Source organism: Lethenteron reissneri, unplaced genomic scaffold, assembly GCF_015708825.2.
Source record: "Lethenteron reissneri isolate LAM-NWPU_2019-01 unplaced genomic scaffold, ASM1570882v1 scaffold_207, whole genome shotgun sequence".
In the NCBI taxonomy this organism is placed as follows: Eukaryota; Metazoa; Chordata; class Hyperoartia; order Petromyzontiformes; family Petromyzontidae; genus Lethenteron; species Lethenteron reissneri.
Window position 1 is genome coordinate 88,327 of NW_026891729.1, and position 17,500 is coordinate 105,826.

Sequence of the window (17,500 nt, forward strand, 5' to 3'; positions counted from 1 at the left end):
CCTCCTCCCCCTCCTCTCCCTCCTCTTCCTCCTCCTGCTGTGCTTTTCTCAAATCCCAAATCCCTCTCGCCATAACGACATGTAAACCTCTCCCTTCACACTACCACCAACTCCACCATCACCACCTCCCTCCCTCCTTCCCTCACCTCCCTCACCTCCTTCCCTCACCTCCCATCCTCACCTCCCTCACATCCCTCACCTCCCTTCTCACTACCACCACCTCCACCACCACCACCACCCTCCCTGCTTCCCTCCTTCCCTCCCTCCATCACCTCCATCCTCACCTCACTCCCTCACCTCCCTCCCTCACCTCCCTCACCTCTCTCACCTCCATCCTCATCTCCCTTCCTCACCTCCATCCCTCACCTCTCTCACCTCCCTCCCTCACCTCCCTCTCTCACCTCCCTCACCTTCCTCACCTCCCTCCCTCCCAAAAACAAAATACCCCCGGGGCCGACTCCTTCGATTCCCTCACCCCCTCTCCACTCCGCCCCAATGATGAACAAAACACAAAAACACACACAAACAACCCTCATCCTCCTCCCCCCTTCCCCGTCCCCGAGTCGGACCCCCCCAGCGGCCCCAGACACAGGAGGAGGCCCGGCAAGCAGCCGCCGCCGGTACCCCTGGGGCAGAACCGTCACCCCCATGGGGCGGGCAGGCGAGGGCAGGCTTCGGTACCCGCCAGGCCCCGGGGCGGTACCAGCGACGATGACGACAGTGGACATCACGGGGGGGTCAGGCCAGGACAGGCTTATGTGGGGACCAGGCCCCGGGGCGTTAGCGGCGACGATGATGACGGTGGATGTCACGTGGGTGTCAGGCGAGCACAGGCTTCGGTACCCACCAGGCCCCGGGGCGGTAGCGTCGACGACAACGATGACGGACGTCACGTGGGGGTCAGGCGAGGGCAGGCTTCGGTAGCGACCAGGCCCCGGGGCGGTAGCAGTGACAACGACGACAATGGACGTCACGGGGGCGTCAGGCCAGGACAGGCTTCGGTACCCACCAGGCCCCGGGGCGTTAGCGACGTTAGCGACGTTGTCAACGTGGCCGCCTACGTGCGTCTGGCCCTGCGCGGGCTGCGCTCCGTCTACGTGAGGGTCGACTCGATCGAGCGGAAGCTCTACGGCGTCAGCGCCGCCCTCGGCGCTCTGCCGGCAAAGCCGCCGGCAAATCCCGGCGGCCGGAAGGGAGAAGAGGAGGAGGAGGCCACTAAGGCTGCCGAGGCTGGCCAGGTTCGGCAGGAGGTGAAGGGTGGAGACGGAGTGGTGAGGGGTGGAGAAGTCGTCAAGAGTAGAGATGACGGAGTGAAGAGTGGAGATGGAGTGGTGAAGACTACAGATGAGGTGGTGAAGAATACAGACAAAGTGGTGAAGGGTAGAGATGGAGTGGTGAAGAGGACAGATGACAGAGTGAAGGGTGGAGACGGAGTGGTGAAGAGGAGAGAAGTTATCAAGAGTAGAGATGATGTCGTGAAGAGGAAAGACGGAGTGAAGAGTGGAGAAGTGCTGAAGAGGAGAGACGTCGTCAAGAGTGGAAACAAAGTGGTGAAGACTACAGACAAAGTGGTGAAGAGTACAGACAAAGTGGTGAGGGGTAGAGAAGTCGTGAAGGGTAGAGACAGAGTGAAGACTACAGATGAGGTTGTGAAGAGGACAGACAAAGTGGTGAAGGGTAGAGACGGAGTGGTGAGGAGTGGAGACGGCGTAGCGACGAGTGGGCTCCTCGTGACCGGCGGCAGGAGCCCGAGGAAAGTGGAACGATCACGTGGGGAGGACGACGAGTCGGAGGATGATGATGATGGTGATGAGGAGGAGGATGATGATGGTGATGAGGAGGAGGATGATGATGGTGATGAGGAGGAGGATGATGGTGGTGATGAAGAGGAGGTGGAGGATGGTGATGAGGAGGAGGGTGACGATGTTGAGGCTGAGGAAGGTGGCGACGACGACGAGAAGGAGGAAGATGAAGCGGAGGAGGAAGAGGAGGAAGATGACGGCGATGATGCTGATCATGCTGAAGATAATGATGATCATGCTGAAGATGATGATCATGCTGATGATGCTGAAGATGATGATGATGATCATGCTGAAGATGATGATGATGCTGAAGATGATGATGCTGACGATGATGATGCTGAAGATGATGATGATGCTGAAGACGATGATGATGATGCTGAATATGATGATGAAGATGCTAATGATGATCATGCTGAAGATGATGATGATGATGATCATGCTAAAGATGATGCTGATGATGAACAGGAGGAGGGCGACGGGGAAGAGGAGGAGGAGGAAGGGGAGGAGGAGGAGGTGGAGGAGGAGGAGGAAGAGGAGGAGCAGAAAGATGATGGAGAAGACAACGGCGATGATGATGATGATGATCGTGATGATGATGAGGATGAAGATGATGATCAGGAAGAGGGGGAATGGGAAGAGGGGGAAGAGGGGGAAGAGGAGGAGGAGGTGGAGGAGGTGGAGGAGGAGGAGGTGGAGGAGGAGGTGGAGGAGAAAGTGAAGTCGTCGGACAAGGGAGGCAAGGCCGGACCGGCGCGCAAGAAGTTTTGGTCAAATGTTCTGCCGCAATACTTGAATATCCAGTAGTGGTGGTGGTAGTAGTGGTGGTAGTAGTGGTAGTAGTGGTGGTGGTGGTAGTGGTGGTGGTAGTGGTGGTGGTAGTCGTGGTTGTGGTAGTGGTGGTGGTAGTGGTGGTTGTGGTAGTGGTGGTGGTAGTGATTGTGGTAGTGGTGGTGGTAGTGGTGGTGGTAGTGGTGGTGGTTACATATTTATGTTTAAGTCGTGGTTTCGTGATAAAGAATTGAAGGTGGAGGGGTTACCAGCCCCTCGCACCCGTCCAGAGCCCTGTTCTGTGTTTTATCTCTCTCTCAAATTTAGCATTCTCAGGAAGAACGTAATCAACCAGGTAGGGTGTTGACTGTTATGTTATCCGACTCTCTGTTGTATTACATGACATGTCTAAGTATACTAGATTTGTGTTTCTATTTCATTTATACCTGATGATGATTGCTTGTGTTGCAATCGAAACGTCGTCGTGTGCTAGTATTTAGTTTATTACTTTATCTTTATACGTGACTTTACCGAAAGAAGAACCACCACAGAGTAATTCCTGCAGCCACGAAAGCTCCAAACTAAGCTTGTGTTGAGCCCGAAACGTCGAGATTTAATTTATTTTATACCCCACGTGACATTACCGAGAGAATCAAAAAGTGCGTTTCCCCTCCACGTTTAGAATCAACGCCACCGACGCGTTTAGAGTTGGCACGCTACGGCTAGCAACGTCACGCATGATCTCTGATGGTGATGATATCAGCCGCTCGTTTGAGTTGCTATAATTTGTGATGACCAGGTCAGCAAGTGGGGCCTTAACACCTGGTAACGTAAACGTCGCTTAGTTTTAGTATGGGTCTCTGTGAGTCTATGGGTGTCTGTGGGTCTCTGTGAGTCTGTGGGTCTCTGTGAGTCTATGGGTTTTTGTGGGTCTCTGTGAGTCTGTGGGTGTCTGTGGGTCTCTGAGTGTCTGTGGGTCTATGGGTGTCTGTGGGTCTCTGTGAGTCTGTGGGTCTCTGTGAGTCTGTGGGTCTCTGTGAGTCTCTGAGTGTCTGTGGGTCTCTGTGAGTCTGTGGGTGTCTGTGGGTCTCTGTGAGTCTATGGGTCTCTGTGAGTCTGTGGGTCTCTGTGAGTCTGTGGGTCTCTGTGGGTCTCTGTGGGTCTGTGGGTCTCTGTGAGTCTATGGGTCTCTGTGGGTCTCTGTGAGTCTATAGGTCTCTGTGGGTCTCTGTGAGTCTATGAGTCTCTGTGAGTCTATGAGTCTCTGTGGATCTCTATGGGTCTCTGGGTCTCCGTGGGTCTCTGTGAGTCTCTGTGAGTCTGTGGGTCTCTGTGAGTCTATGGGAGTCTGTGGGTCTCTGTGAGTCTATGGGTCTTTGTGAGTTTATGGGTGTCTGTGGGTTTCTAAGGGTCCCTGTGAGTCTCTGTGGGTCTCTATGATGATGATTTCAGCCACTTGGTTCAGCTGCTATCAAGTTGTGATGGCGAGGTCCCTTATCTGAACAAAGCAGCTCAGTGGGGCATTACCACCCGGTAACATGAACTTGGTTTCGTTGTAGGATGGATCTCTGTGAGCATGGATCTCTGTGGGTTTTCGTGGGTTTCTGTGAGTCTGTGACGCAGTGAGACTTGAATAATTTGGGAGTTTCTGTCTCTTCCAGCGGAGCCTTCAAGGACTCCCTTCACTCCAAGCGTCTTGAGGTCTCTCACGTTCCTACCCCCCCCCCCCAGTCCTCTTCTACGGGGACCACCTCTAACTACGAACGTTCAACTTACGAACTTTCAGAGGTTCGAACAAACTTCGTATGTCCAGTTTCAGCTGTTCGGACCGAGAGTCTGAGGTTCAACCGCCGTGCAATAGATGGCGGTGGTGGCATCTACATCTGCAGAACGTAAAGAACCAGTGGCATCTACAGAACGTAAAGAACCAGTGGCATCTACATCTGCAGAACGTGAAGAACCAGTGGCATCTACATCTACAGAACGTGAAGAACCAGTGGCATCTACATCGGCAGAACGTGAAGAATCAGTGGCATCTACATCTGCAGAACGTGAAGAACCAGTGGCATCTACATCGGCAGAACGTGAAGAATCAGTGGCATCTACATCTGCAGAACGTGAAGAACCAGCGACATTTACATCTGCAGAACGAGAAGAACCAGTGGCATCTACATCTGCAGAACGTGAACAACCAGCGGCATCTACATCTGCAAAACGTGAAGAACCAGTGGCATCTACATCTGCAAAATGAGAAGAACCAGCGGCATCTATATCTGCAGAATGAGAAGAACCAGTGTCATCTACATCTGCAGAATGAGAAGAATCAGTGGCATCTCCATCTGTAGATCATAAAGAACCAGGAGCATCTACATCTGCAGAACGAGAAGAACCAGTGGCATCTACACCTGCAGGACGTGAAGAACCAGTGGCATCTACATTTGCAGAACGTGAAGAACCAGTGGCATCTACATCTACAGAACGTGAAGAACCAGTGGCATCTACATCTGCAGAATGAGAAGAACCAGCGGCATCTACATCTGCAGAATGTGAAGAACCAGTGGCATCTACATCTGCAGAACGTGAAGAACCAGTGGCATCTACATCTGCAGAACGTGAAGAGCCAGTGGCATCTACATCTGTAGAATGTGAAGAACCAGAGTCATCTACATGTGCAGAACGTGAAGAACCAGTGGCATCTACATCTGTAGAACGTGAAGAACCAGTGGCATCTACATCTGCAGAATGTAAAGAACCAGTGGCATCTACATCTGTAGAATGTGAAGAGCCAGTGGCATCTACATCTGCAGAACGTGAAGAACCAGTGGCATCTACATCTGCAGAACGTGAAGAACCAGTGGAATCTGCATCGGCAGAACGCGAAGAACTAGCGGCATCTACATTGGCAGAACGCGAAGAACCAGCGGCATCTACATCTGCAGAACGCGAAGAACCAGTGGCATCTACATCTACAGAACGTGAAGAACCAGTGGCATCTACATCTACAGAACGTGAAGAACCAGTGGCATCTACATCTGCAGAACGCGAAGAATCAGTGGAATCTGCATCGGCAGAACGCGAAGAACCAGCGGCATCTACATCTGCAGAACGTGAAGAACCAGCGGCATCTACATCTGCAGAACGCGAAGAACCAGCGGCATCTACATCTACGGAACGTGAAGAACCAGTGGTATCTACATCTACGGAACGTGAAGAACTAGTGGCATCTACATCTTCAGAAAGTGAAGAGCCAGTGGCATCTACATCTGCAGAACGTGAAGAACCAGTGGCATCTACATCTGTAGAATGTGAAGAGCCAGTGGCATCTACATCTGGAGAACGTGAAGAACCAGTGGCATCTACATGTGCAGAATAAGAACCAGCGACATCTACATCTGCAGGAGTTTCTACAACGCTCAAAGCCATTGAACCCGCGTTTAGTGTCCACGCCGTTCATCACGTTTCGAATCTAGGGCAGTTAAGTTCGACTGACGAGCAAATCGACTTACGAACCCAGAATCTCCTGGCATCCCAACTCGTTCGTTCGTAGAGGAGTCCCCGTATCCCTCAAGGCCCCCTTCCTTTCTGCAAGCTTCCTCGGCCTTCCTTTCTATATTCCCCTACTCTTGAGCCAATCACCTTCCCACTTTCTCCCAGGGTTATCCGACCGGACCCAAGCTGTCCATCATCCCCTTCCGTGTCCCCGCCCACTCCAGTGTTGGATTTCTACCCTCCAATCACCCTTCATCACCTTTTCCCACCCCCCCCGCCCTCCTGCTTCTAACCAATCCCCTTTGAGTACACCCACTCCCTCTCTTCTCCTCTGCCCCGTTAATTAACCAATCAGAGAGGAGCTTGTTTTTACTTCCCGACACGTGGTGTCCACCACATCAGGTGAGCAACGTTGGTAGAGATACTATCTCTCCACTATACACTACACTATACACTACACCATACACTACACTATACACTACACTATACACTACACTACACACTACTATACACTATACACTACTATACACTACACTACTATACACTACAATATACACTACACTATACACTACAATATACTCTACACTATACACTACACTATACAGTACACTACACTACTATGTTTGAACCTCTGTGATGCCTGGGTTTGAGCCCTGGTTCTCGATGTGTCTCTTTGCTATGGAACGAGGTAACACAGTGGCCAATGAGACGCAGATTCCAGCTGCTGCTTTTGTTTTGGTGCGAAATCCTGGCCAACAATAACTCTGAAACTCAACTCATACCCACACTCATCGAGACCCATACTCACACAGAGACCCACGGAGACCCACAGAGACCCACAGAGACACTTAATAGAATCACATAGACCAACAGAGACCCACAGAGACTCAGACCAATACTCACAGAGACCCACGGAGACCCACAGAGACCCACGGAGACCCACAGTGACACTTAATAGACTCACATAGACCAACAGAGACCCACAGAGACTCAGACCAATACTCACAGAGACCCATGGAGACCCACATAGACCCACAGAGACTCATAGAGACCCAGACCCATACTCACAGAGACCCACACTCACACAGAGACCCACAGAGACCCACAGATACCCACAGAGACCCACAGAGACTCATAAAGACTCATATAGACCCACATATACTCTTAGAGACTCACATAGATCCACAGAGACCGCCCGAGACTCATAGAGATGCACATAGTCCCACAGAGACCCACAAACTCTTGGAGAAGAACATAGACCCACAGAGACCCACAGAGACTCACAGAGACTCATATAGACCCATAGAGACCCACAGATACTCTTCAAGACTCACGTAGACCCACAGAGACCCACAGTGACTCATAGAAACTCGCATATAGCCACAGAGACTTATAGCCTCAAAGAGACCCACAGAGACCCATAGATATGCACAGAGACCCAGAGATACATAGAAACCCATAGAGATACATATGGACCAATAGAGCTACGTGGAGACCCATAGAGATACACAGAGCCCCACAGTGACCCATGCCTATAGAGACCCATACCTATAGAGACCCATACCTACAGAGACCCATACCTATAGAGATCCATACCTATAGAGACCCATACCTATAGAGACCCATACCGACAGACCCATATCTACAGAGACCCATACCTACAGAGACCCATACCTATAGAGACCCATACCTATAGAGACCCATATCTATAGAGACCCATACCTACAGAGACCCATACCTACAGAGACCCATACCTATAGAGATCCATACCTATAGAGACCCAAACCTACAGAGACCCATACCTATAGAGACTCAGACTAAAACTGAACTATCTTCATGTTATCAGGTGTAAGGGTCTCATTGAGCTGGCAGCTCCACCGAGTGGCTGATAGCAGCATCAAGTGGAAATGTGCAGCAGCAGACACATACTTTACACGAGACTTTAACACTGAAGTCTGTAGGAGCCTTTAACATTGAAGTCTATTGGAGAATTTAACATTTAAGTCTATGGGAGCATTTAACATTGAAGTCTATGGGAGACTTTAACATTGAAGTCTATGGGAGCCTTTAACATTGACGTCTTTGGGAGACTTTAACATTGGAGTCTATGGGAGACTTTAACATTAGAGTCTATGGGAGTCTTTAACATTGAAGTGTTTGGGAGACTTTAACATTGAAGTATATGGGAGCCTTTAACATTGAAGTCTATGGGGGCATTTAACATTGAAGTATATGGGAGCCATTAACATTGAAGTCTTTGGGAGCCTTTAACATTGACGTTTATGGGAGTCTTTAACATTGAAGTCTTTTGGAGACTTTAACATTGAAGTCTATGGGAGCCTTTAACATTGAAGTCTATGGGAGACTTTAACATTTAAGTCTATGGAAGACTTTAACATTGAAGTCTATGAGAGACTCTAACACTGAAGTATGTGGGAGTCTTTAACATTGAAGTCTATGGGAGACTTTAACATTGGAGTCTATGGGAGCCTTTGACATTGAAGACTATGGGAGCATTTAACATTGAAGTCTATGGGAGACTTTAACATTGAAGTCTATGGAACACTTTAACATTGGAGTCTATGGGAGCCTTTAACATTGAAATCTATGGGAGACTTTAACATTGAAGTCTATGGGAGCCTTTGACATTGAAGTCTATGGGAGTCTTTATCATTGCAGTCTATGGGAGCATTTAACATTGGAGTCTGTGGGAGCATTTAACATTGAAGTCTATGGGAGCCTTTAACATTGAAGTATATGAGAGCCTTTAACATTGGAGTCTATGGGAGCCTTTAACATTGAAGTCTATGGGAGCCTTTAACATTGAAGTCCATGGGAGCCTTTGACGTTGAAGTCTATGGGCGCCTTTGACATTGAAGTCTATCGGAGCCTTTAACATTGAAGTCTATGGGAGCCATTGACATTGAAGTCTTTGGTATCCTTTAACATTGATGTCTATGGGAGTCTTTAACATTGAAGTCTTTGGGAGCATTTAACATTGAAATCTATGGGAGCATTTGACATTGAAGTCTATGGGAGACTTTGGCATTGACGTCTATGGGAGCCTTTAACATTGAAGTCTTTGGGAGACTTTAACATTGTAGTCTATGGGAGACTTTAACATTAGAGTCTATGGGAGTCTTTAACATTGAAGTGTTTGGGATACTTTAACATTGAAGTCTATGGGAGCCTTTAACATTGACGTCTATGGGAGCATTTAACATTGACGTCTATGGGAGCCATTGACATTTGGGTCTTTGGGAGCCTTTAACATTGAAGTATATGGGAGTCTTTAACATTGAAGTCTTTTGGAGACTTTTACATTGAAGTATATGGGAGCCTTTAACATTGAAGTCTATGGGAGACTTTAACATTGAAGTCTATGGAAGACTTTAACATTGCAGTCTATGGGAGACTCTAACACTGAAGTCTGTGGGAGTCTTTAACATTGAAGTCTATGGGAGACTTTAACATTGGCGTCTATGGGAGCCTTTGACATTGAAGACTATGGGAGCATTTAACATTGAAGTCTATGGGAGACTTTAACATTGAAGTCTATGGGAAACTTTAACTTTGGAGTCTATGGGAGCCTTTAACATTGAAATCTATGGGAGACTTTAACATTGAAGTCTATGGGAGCCTTTGACATTGACGTCTATGGGAGTCTTTAACATTGAAGTCTATGGGAGCATTTAACATTGAAGTCTGTGGGAGCATTTACCATTGAAGTCTATGGGAGCCTTTTACATTGAAGTCTATGGGAGCCTTTTACATTGAAGTTTATGGGAGCCTTTAACATTGAAGTCTTTGGGAGCCTTTAACATTGAAGTCTATGGGAGCATTTAACATTGAAGTCTATGGGAGCCTTTGACATTGACGTCTATTGGGGGCCTTTGACATTTAAGTCTATCGGAGCCTTTAACATTGAAGTCTATGGGAGCATTTAACATTGAAGTCTATGGGAGCCTTTAACATTGAAGTCTATGGGAGACTTTAACATTGAAGTCTATGGAAGACTTTAACATTGAAGTCTATGGGAGACTCTAACACTGAAGTCTGTGGGAGTATTTAACATTGAAGTCTATGGGAGCATTTAACATTGAAGTCTATGGGAGCATTTAACATTGACGTCTTTGGGAGCCTTTAACATTGAAGTCTATGGGAGTCTTTAACATTGAAGTCTTTGGGAGACTTTAACATTGAAGTCTATGGAAGCCTTTAACATTGAAGTATATGGGATACTTTAACATTGAAGTCTATGGGAGCCTTTAACATTGACGTCTATGGGAGTCTTTACCATTGAAGTCTATGGGAGCATCTTCTTGGTTATTTCGGTAAAGTCACGTAGAAGGGAAGTAATAAAATAATAAAAATAAAACACAATAAAATAATTCTCACGACGTTTCGGCCACAACGCAAGCAGCCGTCCTCAGGTGAAAACCAGGTCCGTCGAGGCGACAGAGTCTGAATGAAACAGCACACGAGCTTGGAGCATATATATAAGCTGGGCGCCTTGACAAATGAATTTGCATATCAAGATGAATTTAGCATATTTATGGGAAATGCAGGAATGTGATTAGTACTACATATGCATGTGCATTATGCAGGATTAACAGCCTCAAAGGGAGCTGCAGTTTGCTGCTGCTGCTGCGGTTTGCTGCTGCTGCTGCGGTTTGCTGCTGCTGCTGCAGTTTGCTGCTGCTGCTGCAGTTTGCTGCTGCTGCTGCTGCAGTTTGCTGCTGCTGCTGCAGTTGGCTGCTGCTGCTGCAGTTGGCTGCTGCTGCTGCAGTTTACTGCTGCTGCTGCAGTTTGCTGCTGCTGCTGCAGTTTGCTGCTGCTATTGCTGCAATTTGCTGCTGCTGCAGTTGCTGCTGCTGCAGTTGCTGCTGCTGCTGCAGTTGCTGCCTTATCCATTTTAATATAACACTATGTATTATTCTACCCACCCTAATGTGTATCACACTGCTATATATTTACTATACAATTACGACACCATACATTACTCTGCACACTGCACCACGCATACAAATGCCACACTATCTGCCACTATACACTGTACCATTGATTGTCGTGTCAATGGGTGAGTGGTGGGGGAAACTTGCAGCGGAGCTAAGAATCCATTCCCTGTGGAGAATACAATGCCAGTGAGTGTAACGCGGTCTGAAAGTCACCGTAAACGTGAACACAATCAGTTAAGATCCGAAATGGTTTATTACGTCCTTCCAATGATTGCTAAGCCAGAATCCATCTTCTCGGTTGAAATTGTCTCTGTGTTTATATATGTGGATCGCCTCATGAACGAATCTCTCATGATAGCCAGATGGCTTGCAGAGAACCTCTGTCTTGGAGAAGTCAATGTCATGTGAGCCCACTGAATTGTAACAGTGATCTGCCACGACTGAGGTGTTAGTCCTACCGTGTTTCAGGTCTGCTTTATGTTCACGGATGCGGTCCGAGACATATCGTTTGGTTTCTCCAATGTAACTGCTACCACAGATGCAACTTAGTTTGTAGACGCCAGGGTACTGTATGTCTGGAACCACATCTTTTACAGACGGGACCAGATCACGGATTTTATGTACTGTGTTGAATCGGACCTGGATCTTGTGTTTAATCAGGATTTTGGAGATCTTTTTTGTGACCCCAGCAATGTAGGGTAAGGTGCTGGTCTTGAAAGGCTCCTCAACAGGATCCTTCTTGATGGTTGGAGTGATGGCCTTGCGGATTGTGTAGTCGGAGTAACCATTAGCCTTAAGAGCTTGGCGTACGTGTTTGAGTTCACTGCCAATGTGTTCCTGGTCGGAAGTGCATTGGGCTCAATGGTATAGAGTCTTGATGAGGGAATTCTTCTGGGATGGATGGTGGTGGGAATCTGGCTTTAGGTAAGCATCCGTATGGGTGGCTTTCCTGTAGACAGAGTGGCTCATTGAACCATCAGGTCTCCTTTTAATTAGGACATCCAAAAAGGGTAGCTTGCCATCTTTTTCGACTTCCATGGTGAATCTGATGGCTGGGTGTATGGAATTGATGTGGTCGAGAAATTGGTCTAGATCAGGCCGGCCATGTGGCCAGATGACAAAAGTGTCATCTACGTACCTCTTCCATAAGGTCGGGCGTAGAGTGGCAGTCTTGATGGCGTCAGTTTCAAATTTCTCCATGAAGATGTTGGCTACAACCGGAGATAGGGGGGAGCCCATTGGGGTGCCCTCAGTTTGCTTGTAAAAAGTTCCATTCCAGGTGAAGTATGTATTGGTTAAGCAGTGTCTCACCAGGGGGGGGGGGGTACCCCAGCATTCAGTCCTTGATGAACTAAGTCTTCAATGATTGCGATGGTGTCAGGTAAAGGAACTTTGGTGAATAAGGAAACCACATCAAAACTGACAAGCAGGTCGTCTGGGGACAGGGCAATCCCCTTGATTGTCGATACCAGGTCCGTAGAGTTTAGTACCGCAGAGGTGGTTTTTCCAGTGAAAGGCCGTATGATTTCAGACAAAAAACGAGCCAGTTTATAGGTGGGGGAGTTGATAGTAGAGAGAATGGGATGAAGATGTGTATCTTCTTTATGTATCTTTGGCAAGCCGTATAATCTTGGTGGCCTGGCTGCAGAAGGTTTCAACGAGAACTGTTTGGTCTGATCAATTAATGCGGTTGAATCAGAAATGATTTGCTTGGTTTTAGAGACGAGGCTGTTGGTGGGGTCTCTTTTTATTTTTGTATAGCTGCCATCGTTGAGTAGTTCTTGGATTTTGTTGTTGTATTCTGTTTTGTCCATGATGACAGTGGCATTGCCTTTGTCGGCTGAGAGGATGACAATGTCATCCCTCTTTTTTAATTGAGCTAATTCAAAACGCTCATCTTTGCTGATGTTGCTAGCTGGCATCTTAGCGGTGAGACACTGCTTAACCAATACATACTTCACCTGGAATGGAACTTTTTACAAGCAAACTGAGGGCACCCCAATGGGCTCCCCCCTATCTCCGGTTGTAGCCAACATCTTCATGGAGAAATTTGAAACTGACGCCATCAAGACTGCCACTCTACGCCCGACCTTATGGAAGAGGTACGTATATGACACTTTTGTCATCTGGCCACATGGCCGGCCTGCTCTAGACCAATTTCTCGACCAGAACAATTCCATACACCCAGCCATCAGATTCACCATGGAAGTCGAAAAAGATGGCAAGCTACCCTTTTTGGATGTCCTAATTAAAAGGAGACCTGATGGTTCAATGAGCCACTCTGTCTACAGGAAAGCCACCCATACGGATGCTTACCTAAAACCGGATTCCCACCACCATCCATCCCAGAAGAATTCCCTCATCAAGACTCTATACCATAGAGCCCAATGCATTTCCGACCAGGAACACATTGGCAGTGAACTCAAACACGTACGCCAAGCTCTTAAGGCTAATGGTTACTCCGACTACACAATCCGCAAGGCCATCACTCCAACCATCAAGAAGGATCCTGTTGAGGAGCCTTTCAAGACCATCACCTTACCCTACATTGCTGGGGTCACAAAAAAGATCTCCAATATCCTGATTAAACACAAGATCCAGGTCCGATTCAACACAGTACATAAAATCCGTGATCTGGTCCCGTCTGTAAAAGATGTGGTTCCAGACATACAGTACCCTGGCGTCTACAAACTAAGTTGCCTCTGTGGTAGCAGTTACATTGGAGAAACCAAACGACATGTCTCGGACCGCATCCGTGAACATAAAGCAGACCTGAAACACGGTAGGACTAACACCTCGGCCGTGGCAGATCACTGTTACAATTCAGTGGGCTCACATGACATTGACTTCCCCAAGACAGAGGTTGTCTGCAAGCCATCTGGCTATCATGAGAGATTCGTTCATGAGGCGATCCACATATACAAACACAGAGACAATTTCAACTGAGAAGATGGATTCTGGCTTAGCAATCATTGGAAGGACGTAATAAACCATTTCGGATCTTAACTGATTGTGTTCACGTTTACGGTGACTTTCAGACCGCGTTCCACTCACTGGCATTGTATTCTCCGCAGGGAATGGATTCTTTGCTCCGCTGCAAGTTTCCCCCACCACTCACCCATTGACACGGCGATCAATGGTACAGTGTATAGTGGCAGATAGTGTGGCATTTGTATGCTTGGTGCAGTGTGCAGAGTAATGTATGGTGTCGTAATTGTATAGTAAATCTATAGCAGTGTGATACACATTAGGGTGGGTAGAATAATACATAGTGTTATATTAAAATGGATAAGGCAGCAACTGCAGCAGCAACTGCAGCAGCAGCAACTGCAGCAGCAGCAGCAAACTGCAGCAGCAGCAGCAAACTGCAGCAGCAGCAGCAAACTGCAGCAGCAGCAGCAAACTGCAGCAGCAGCAGCAAACTGCAGCAGCAGCAGCAAACCGCAGCAGCAGCAGCAGCAAACTGCAGCTCCCTTTGATGCTGTTAATCCTGCATAATGCACATGCATATGTAGCACTAATCACATTCCTGCATTTCCCATAAATATGCTAAATTCATCTTGATATGCTAATTCATTTGTCAAGGCGCCCAGCTGTTATATATGCTCGAAGCTCGTGTGCTGTTTCATTCAGACTCTGTTGCCTCGACGGAGCTGGTTTTCACCTGAGGACGGCTGCTTGCGTTGTGGCCGAAACGTCGTGAGAATTATTTTATTGTGTTTTATTTTTATTATTTTATTACTTCCCTTCTACGTGACTTTACCGAAAGAACCAAGAAGATGAATCCCTGCAGTCACAAAAGCTTTAAATCGAAATCTATGGGAGCATTTAACATTTAAGTCTATGGGAGCATTTACCATTGAAGTATATTGGAGCATTTAACATTGAAGTCTATGGGAGCCTTTAACATTGAAGTCTATGGGTGCCTTTAACATTGAAGTCTATGGGAGCCTTTAACATTGACGTCTATGAGAACCTTTAACATTGAAGTCTATGGGAGCTTTTAACACTGAAGTATATGGGAGCCTTTAACATTGAAGTATATGGGAGCCTTTAACATTGAAGTCTATTGGAGCCGTTAACATTGAAGTCTATGGGAGAATTTAACATTGAAGTATATGGGAGCCTTTAACATTGAAGTCTAGAGATGTCTTTAACATTGAAGTCTATGGGAGACTTTAACATTGAAGTCTATGGGAGCCTTTAACATTGGAGTCTATGGGAGACTTTAACGTTGAAGTCTATGGGAGATTTTAACATTGACGTCTATGGGAGCCTTTACCATTGAAGTCTATGGGAGCCTTTAACATTAAAGTCTTTAGGAGACTTTAACATTAGAGTCTATGGGAGCCTTTAACATTGCAGTCTATGGGAGCCTTTAACATTGACGTCTATGGGAGTCTTCAACTTTGAAGTCTATGGGAGCCTTTAACATTGAAGTCTATGGGAGCCTTTAACATTGAAGTCTTTGGGAGACTTTAACATTGGAGTCTATGGGATACTTTAACATTGAAGTCTATGGGGGACTTTAACATTAGAGACTATGGGAGCCTTTAACATTGAAGTCTATGGGAGCCTTTAACATTGACGTCTATGGGGGCCTTTAACATTGGAATCTCTGGGAGCATTTAACATTGAAGTCTATGGGAAACTTTAACATTGAAGTCTATGGGAGCCTTTACCATTGAAGTCTATGGGAGCCTTTAACATTGAAGTCTTTGGGAGACTTTAACATTAGAGTCTATGGAAGCCTTTAACATTGAAGTCTATGGGAGAATTTAACATTGAAGTCTATGGGATACTTTAACATTAGAGTCTATGGGAGCCTTTACCATTGAAGTCTATGGGAGCCTTTAACATTGGCGTATATGGGAGCCTTTAACATGGGCATCTCTGGGAGCATTTAACATTGAAGTCTATGGGAAACTTTAACATTGAAGTCTATGGGAGCCTTTAACATTGAAGTCTTTGGGAGACTTTAACATTGGAGTCTATGGGATACTTTAACATAGGAGTCTATGGGAGTCTTTAACATTGAAGTGTTTGGGAGATTTTAACATTGGAGTCTATGGGAGACTTTAACATTGAAGTCTATGGGAGCCTTTAACATTGCAGTCTATGGGAGACTTTAACATTGAGGTCTATGGGAGCATTTAACATTGAAGTCTATGGAAGACTTTAACATTGAAGTCTATGGGAGACTTTAACACTGAAGTCTGTGGGAGTCTTTAACATTTAAGTATATGGGAGACTTTAACATTGGAGTCTATGGGAATCTTTAACATTGGAGTCTATGGGAGCATTTACCATTGAAATCTATGGGAACATTTAACATGGAAGTCTATGTGAGCCTTTAACATTGAAGTCTATGGGGGCCTTTACCGTTGAAGTCTATGGGAGCCTTTAACATTGAAGTATATGGGAACATTTAACATTGAAGTCTATGGGAGCCTTTAACATTGAACTCTATGGGAGCCTTTAACATTGTAGTATATGGGAGTCTTTAACATTGACGTCTATGTGAGCCTTTAACATTGAAGTCTATGGGAGTCTTTAACATTGAAGTCTATGGGAGCCTTTAACATTGAAGTCTAGGGATGTCTTTAACATTGAAGTATATGGGAGACTTTAACATTGAAGTCTATGGGAGCCTTTAACATTGGAGTCTATGGGAGACTTTAACGTTGAAGTCTATGGGAGATTTTAACATTGAAGTCTATGGGAGCATTTACCATTGACGTCTATGGGGGCCTTTAACATTGAAGTATTTGGGAGACTTTAACATTGAAGTCTATGGGAGACTTTAACACTGAAGTCTGTGGGAGTCTTTAACATTGAAGTCTATGGGGGCTTTTAACATTGAAGTCTATGGAAGACTTTAACATTGAAGTATATGGGAGACTAACATTGAAGTCTATGGGAGCCTTTAACATTGAAGTATATGGGAGCCTTTAACATTGACGTCTATGGGAGCCTTTAACATTGAAGTCTATGGAAGCCTTTAAAATTGAAGTCTATGGGAGACTTTAACATTGAAGTCTATGGGAGAATTTAACATTGAAGTCTATGGGAGACTTTAACATTAAAGTCTTTGGGAGCCTTTAACCTTGAAGTCTATGGGAGCCTTTAACATTGAAGTATGTGGGATAATATAACATTGAAGTCTATGGGAGCCTTTAACATTGAAGTATGTGGGAGACTTTAGCATTGAAGTCTATGGGAGACTAACATTGGAGTCTTTGGGAGCCTTTAACATTGAAGTCTATGGGAGACTTTAGCATTGATGTCTATGGGAGACTTTAACATTGAAGTCTATGAGAGACTTTAACATTGGAGTCTATGGGAGTCTTTAACATTGAAGTCTATGGGAGCCTTTAGCATTGAAGTCTATGGGAGACTTTAACATTGGAGTCTATGGGAGTCTTTAACATTGAAGTCTATGGGAGCCTTTAACATTGAGGTTTTTGGGAGCCTTTAACATTG